Genomic DNA, 7,410 nt, shown 5'->3' with positions numbered 1-7,410 from the left:
CCCACAAGAGCTTTATCTACCTCCTTGAAAACACTTTTTTAGTTTTGCTGTCAACTTCATTCTGTGGTAGTGAATTCCACGGGCTTACTACTGTGAAGAAATTTCTCCTCAATCCTAAAAAGTTTAAATCTTTTCCTTAAAGTATGATTCCCCTGCCATCTGGAACATCTTCCTTGCATGTAACATGATTAGTCCTGTTAGAATTTTGTAGGCTTCTATCAGATTCCCCACCACGCTGCCGCCATCCCCCCCACCAATTCTTCTAACCACCAGTGAATACAGTCCCAACTGTCTCAGTCTCTCCTTGCACATCAATCCTGCCATTCAAGCAATCAGTTTCGTAAACCTTTTGCTGTACCACCTTGACAGCAAGGAAATCAATACAGTTTGCCTTCTGTGCTGCCTGCTGAATCTGTGCACTTACTTTGTGATTAGTGCAGAAAGTCATCTGGGTCTTGTTGAAATTTCCGCCTCCTGATTTACAGCAATTCAAATAATAATCTGCCTCCCTATTTTTGCACATAACGTCACATTTATCCACATTCTACTGCATTTGCCCACTCGCTCAGCCTGTCCAAATCTCTGAGCAATATCTCCTCTGTATCCTTCTCACAGTTCACACTTCCACCCAGCTTTGGGTCATCTGCAAACTTTGAGGTAATGAAGTACCTTGGGACATTTTACTATGTTAACGTTGCTATTTAAATGAAAGTTATTGAGAAGTACAGTTCTGTTAGACTTTTCATTATTTCATTGTTGAATGATATATCTTAGAACTTCAAGTCTACTGAATGGCAAAACAATACTAAATGTGAAAATTTACATTTAAGTCACCATATTTCGTTTGTAGAATGTGTTCGGAACAACGAATGTAGCAATGTTGTATAAAGCTCTTCTGTTGTTTTCTTTATTGTTTGTTCATGGATATGGATGGAATTTATTACCCATCCTTAATTGCCCAGAGGACAGTTAAAACTCGATCACATTGCTGTAGGTCTGATGTCCGGTAAGGAAGGTAGATATCCTGACCTGAATGATGTTGGTGAACCGGATGTGTTTTTACAATTGACGATGGTTATATAACGACCATTAGGTGAGCTTTCTATTTCAGATCTTGAATTCAAATTTCAGCATCTGCCATGGTGTGATTTGAACTCCCATCCCCAAAGCAATAGCCTGAGATTCTGGATAGCTATTCTAGTGACATACCCCTACATGACCAATTCACCTTTTGTTATGAATGGAATGGATAACTTAATGGGCAGATGGTGGCACAGTGGTTAGAACTGCTGCCTCACAGTGCCGGGGACCTGGGTTCGATTCCACCCTCTTGTGACAGTGTCTGTGGTGTTTGCACGTTCTTCCCGTGTCTCTGTGGGTTTCCTCCCACAGACTAAGATGTGCAGATTAGGTGGATTGGCTGTGCTAATCGCCCTGTAGTGTCCAAGGACCGTGCAGGCTATGTGGATTAGCCATGGAAAATGTGGGATTGCAGGGATTGTGTGGGTCTGTGTGGGATGTGTGGGATGCTCTTTAGGGGTTGGTGCAGACTCAATGTCCTCTTCCTTCACTTTAGGAATTCTATTATTAACAGTTGCAGGTGTCTCCCTTTTTTTAACACTAAGCTTTGAAAACCAACAAATTATTTTTGAGACTTTTTACCTTGTTTGGGGGGATTTTTCAAATAACTTACTCTGCAGTACTTTGTTTGATTCGCTTCTCTAATTCAGTAAGGATGGGAATATCCAGGTAAATGTACAATGCCCAAAATTTAAACAAACCGGTTGAAAGAAGACAGATGGAAGGAAGCTGACGTGGAGCATATCCACCAATGTGGATCTGTTGAGATGAATGACATGTTTCTGTAGCAATGTCTTTTTCTGGTCACTTGATAACGTGCAATTTATGCTACAATGTACTTAAAAATGATTGAACAAATTAGAACGTTTGAAGTTTTACAAAATCTTATGTTACTATACTGCTTAAATCTTAGTCACTCAATTTGATAGGAATAATTTTCCTTCACTTTGAGATCTATTCTAAAGAACTTGCATTAAAAAAAGACATTACCTCATTTTTTTCCAAGCGTAAAACTGGGTGCTGGGGCATAGTGACCCTTAAGACAAACTTTTATTTATGTGCCCAAGTATTACATAAGCGAGTGTTCTGATTTACTTAATCAGCAATTCCGAAACTGGAAAAAAGGCATTGTCAGTGTTGATTACATTTTTACATTATCATAGCGTGTGTTTGTAACACTAAGATGACAAGTCACAGAACCTTCTGACTAGCTTGCTGGTTGCCCCAGTCACTAAACGCCAGCAGTTGGCCACGTTCTTTGTTTCGCAACTCAGTAGACTGCCCAGGATGCAGGGAAGCCAATGAGGTGGTGGGTGAAGAACTAAGGGCTATTTCTGAGTCTATTTCATTGGTTCTGTTATTTCATTTCAGGGCACCTCTTGTATGAATGTTTTAGTGGTACAGTTCTAAAAGTTTAATATGAAGTGCACAATGACAAGTCATTTCTATAATATTGTAATGTCTTTGCAGCGAGCTAGAGCTCTTGAGCTTGACTGCATAGCTGTTTCCACATGTACTGTCAACTTGCCATCTAGCGGTGGCATTTGTAGTAAACAATCATAGCGAAAGCATTATAGTGAAAAATGAATGGCTTTTGTTATTGGACAATATTATGTTTAAAATATAATTCATTGAATTGAAATGCTGGATGTGGTTCTGACTATGTAAACATATGTAGGAGCTTCACTCTCTTTGTGCAAAACATAGTCTTGTTTTTTTAATGTGTGGAGAAGCTGTATCCCCTACAGTTTCCATTCATAGAATGCTACTTTCTCTCATTTAACAGATGTTGGTTACTTGTAACACTTCACTGTTATACTGAAATTTCAGCTTGCTTGGGTAAATAAAGTTTTGCTACTTTGATTTCTTTCAGTCACAGTTTTCAATGAGGGTGCACAATCAGATGTAACTGAACATGCTTCTCAGTCTGTTCCCATGGTTACAACATCCACTGGAGGCCTGTCGAGCACTGCAGATTCTGGAGGTGGTGATGATGGAGATGAAGTGTTTGTGGAAGGGGCAGACCAAGAAGGGTAAGATAAAAGCCAAATGCCTCTCAATCTATACTCCTTTATTAAGGAAAACATGTAAATATATTGTTAATTGACTTTTCCAGCCTTTATTGTTATAATTATTCATTTTTAAACAATGAAAATGGAGGTAAGATTATGAAATTATATTTCATTAAATTAAATTGTTAATCACTAGCTTGGACCACTTTTTCCCATTTAGTCTGTCTTTTTATATGTATTCTATATCAGGGATTGACTAGCTGGTGACCCTCAACTTAAACCACACCAGTTGTATCTCTGAGAGCAGGGCTATTGTCTTGTAGCACTATGATGATTTTACCCTTGTATTTTATATTGTATATTCAGTTTTACATTAACATGAGGCTTTTTATCCCTACAAGGAAGGGGCTGTAATTTATACCGTTATGTAATTGATAGTTTAGATAAAACCAGTGACCTGGAATGTGTCTTGCATATTTTTATCATTCTTTACACTTGGTCTATAGAGGGTGTGAATGACTTGCATCTGCCATCGATCCATTGGTATGTTGAAAATTAACAGGAGCTTTAAAAAAGCTCAATTCAATAGCAAAGTTTGGCAGTTCAATTCTCTATTTTTGTTTTAAAAGAGAGCTTTTATGTATGAGAGACAGGTTTTCATAATTATGAAAACCTAATTGTTTTCTCCTGGTAACTAATTGAGAAGGTTTTCAGCCCCAAGAGGTTATTAGTTGATAAATTAAACATCTCTTATTTGTTCAGTCTTGGTTCAGATGTGATGTTGGAAATTGAAGGGCATCAGGAGGAAGAATCTGTTCAGCAATCTGAAGAGGCAGATCTACCATCCACTAGCCAGGATCCTCCTTCTAGTTCAGCAGGTATGCAATTTGAAAGTGCACTAGTGATTTTGTCACTTGTGATATCTGCAAGCATACACTCTCTCAATGCAGTAAGCCTTGTGCTTGATTAGTACCAACAGTGGTGCATTAATGCAGTGATGTATCACAAAATGCTTTAACAAATTAATGAGAGAGCAACCTGTACATCTTTAATGTGGAATGTAAAGCTGCTCTCTCGCACTCTCGTTCTTTCTTTCTCTTTCGTGTGTGGTGTGTGTGTAATACACACCACCCACCACACACACCACCCCCACACACACACACAATAAATATATATGTAAACAAAAAAATAAATTTATAACATTGCCCCAGTTTATGAATGCTCAAATGCAGGCTGGCTCGGGCCATTTTTATATATTGAAGTTTCCAGCACACTTGCATCAAAGGTCATTTCTCTGAATGTTGGTCATGTTTAAGCTCCCCTCCTGTTTGCACACTCCAGTTCATTTGAAATACAATACAGAATTGGATTGGTGTGTAAGACCGTTATAACTTTAGGTGTTGTGTGTCTTGGTATCACATCAGTATGTGGTCACCCACTTTTCTCTAATAACATAAGGTTTTCATTTCCTGTATGAACTTAGTATCTTGTTTTAGAAAAAGAAAACTATCTAATGTAACAGGCGAGTAGATATCATTGTAAAAATTGACCTCTTCTATCTATAATGGAGTGGTTTAGCAGTAATCGAGCTTTGATAGCCAGCCATAACAGCAATAATCCTTGGACATGGGTGCACTGTTAAGTAATGGTATGTTTGTGTTTATTAATTACATCTTCTGGTAGATGCCAGTGTCAGTCAGCCAAAACCGTTGAGAAGAGTCCGACTTTATCCACAGATGGGGAGAACTGTTGCTCGAGGGCGTCAGTTTATTAGCCGAAGAGGTAAGACCCTCTTCAATTTTCATTACATGCAAGTTTGGAAAAAGTCTTATTCTGCATTACAAGTCAAGTGGTGGATATAATGGAAAAAAGAACTTTACAAAAGAGAATGGTAAACATAGGAAAGGAGGATTCTACACTGGTGACAGAAGGCACAGTGCAAGCAATGTATTTGAAACTGTTTTCAGGGAAGAAGAAAGCAGTGATTTCCAGTTCTCCGATATGGTCTGGAGGAGGAAACAAAAAGGACAGTAATGTGGAGGGAAAAAAAAGTGAAAATTTCCTTGCCTCACAACTGTTGTTCAGTATTTAGCCAGTACTTTATTCATGCTAATATACTACCCCCAAATACCATGGGCTGTTATTAAGTAGCTTAACATTTCCTTTTGACAATCCAAATATATAGATTCACTGCTTACCCTTTATCCACTCTGCCTGTTAACTATTCAAAAATTCTAATAAGTTTGTCAGGCATGATTTTTTTTTTCCCGCATCGTGAAGCCATGCTAACTCTTGTTGATTATATGTTTTATAATTGCTCTGTTACTACATCCTTTATAATAGATGCTAATTTTTTCTCAATAACGGACATTAATATAACTGGCCTCTAGCTCCTTGTTCTTTATCTCCTTCCTTTTTTAAATAAAAGTGTTATGTTGGCAGTTGTCTAATTCTTTGGGACTTGTACAGAATCAAAGGATTCTTGGGAGATTTACTACCAACGCATCCATTAGTCCTACAGCTACTGTTTCTAATATCCTCTGATGCACCCCATCAGGTCCAGGAGTCTTATCAGTCTTTGGCCCCAATAGCTTCCCTCGCACTTTTTTTTTTCTGGTGATATTTATTGTATTTATTTCTTCACTTCTCTTTTGCCCCTTATTATTTAGTAATTTTGGAATGCTATGTTAGTGTGTTCTGCTGTGAAGACTGATACAAAGTAGTTATTCAACTCCTCCATTTCTTGGCTCCTCACTATTTCAGCAGCTTCATTCTCTAAGGGGCTTATGTTAAATTTGGACTTTCTCTGCATTTTTATATATTTAAAGAAGCTCTTGATATTTTTTCCAAGTTTACCTGCCATTTTCTTTTCTCCATTATTTCTTTTGGTCATTTTTGTTCACAAAACATTTCCTATCCTCTGACTTATCACTAATTTTGCCATATTGAATGTTTTTTGTTTTTCAATTTGATGCTATCCTTAACTTGCCTAATTACCCATGGTGGCTAACTTTTTTTTTCTAGAATCTTCCTTTCTCACTGGGATATATGTTTGCTGTGAGCCATGAACTATCTTCTGAAACATTTTCCATTGTTCCTCAAGTGTTTGCTTCTGAATTCCTTCCCCAGTCCTCTCACTGATGCTAAATTTTACCACATTACGATCACTATTTCCTAGATGATCTTTTACTCTGACAATTTATTAAACTGGCCTCATTCCACATTATCAGAGCGAAATATCCTGAGTCCAAGTTGGATCCATAATGTTTTGTTCTCTGATATGGTCCCAAATACACAGTGAATTTTTTGTTAGGACTACCTCTGCCAAACTAACTACCTTAATCTTTTGTAAAGATTAAACTCATCTGTGATTAATGTATTGCCTTTTTTACATGCCCTCATTTCTTGACTTATTCTTTGTTCCACCGTATTGTTACTGTTTAGGGAAATGTCATCTTCCCCTTTTTTATTTTTTACCTCCACACACGTGGACTGTGTAACTTCCAATCCAAGATCACTTCTTGCTAATATACTTTATTCTCTCCTATATTAAAAATGCTGCTCAACCACCTTTCCCTTGTCCTTTCAAAAAGTGTCTCATTCCTGAATATTTCTTTTCCTGCTTTAATCTCCTTGTGACTATGTCTCTGTAATGGAAGTAGGATCATATCCATGAACCTTTTTGTAGCATTTAAGTCACTTTTTTTATATTCTGATTACTAACTGCATTCAAGGTTACAGCCATTAATTTTACCTTTTCATCATTTGTTCCCCCTTTGCCCATATTTTCTGCTGTTTTTCTACATCTGTTCACTCTGACCCGCTTTGGCTATCATTACCCAAGTAGCTACCCTGTCTTGCTGCCATATCCTCTTGCTTTGTAAGCCTACATTTCTCTAGTTTCTGCGACCCACATCCAAACATTACTTTTGAAGTCCTTTGAATTGATCTGTGCTTGCTATTTGGTTCAGTAGGTAACTTGAACCCAAATTCATTCTGACTTAAATTTGCCAACTTCCAGGACTGGGTTTTAGATTTTTGTTGTCTTCTGATTATGTTTTTTGTTTCTAGAATTGAATATCCTAAGACAGAATTTGAATTAAAATAAGTAGAATTTTCAATTCCTGTCTAAATCCTAATTTTAAGATTTACTAGTTGAACTGGTTTTATTTGGGTAGTAAAAACAGCATATGCCATTGCATTTTCTTTTGCAGTCAAGTGCAGGAACAGCAACCAAAACTTTGGAAGAATGTTGCATGCTCTCTAAATTTACATTAATCTCTTGATATCAATACAAATTTAGGAAAGCAGAAGTATA

The sequence above is a fragment of the Rhincodon typus genome, chromosome 10 (assembly GCF_021869965.1).
Source record: "Rhincodon typus isolate 14 chromosome 10, sRhiTyp1.1, whole genome shotgun sequence".
Lineage (NCBI taxonomy): Eukaryota > Metazoa > Chordata > Chondrichthyes > Orectolobiformes > Rhincodontidae > Rhincodon > Rhincodon typus.
This window is presented reverse-complemented; position numbering follows the sequence as displayed.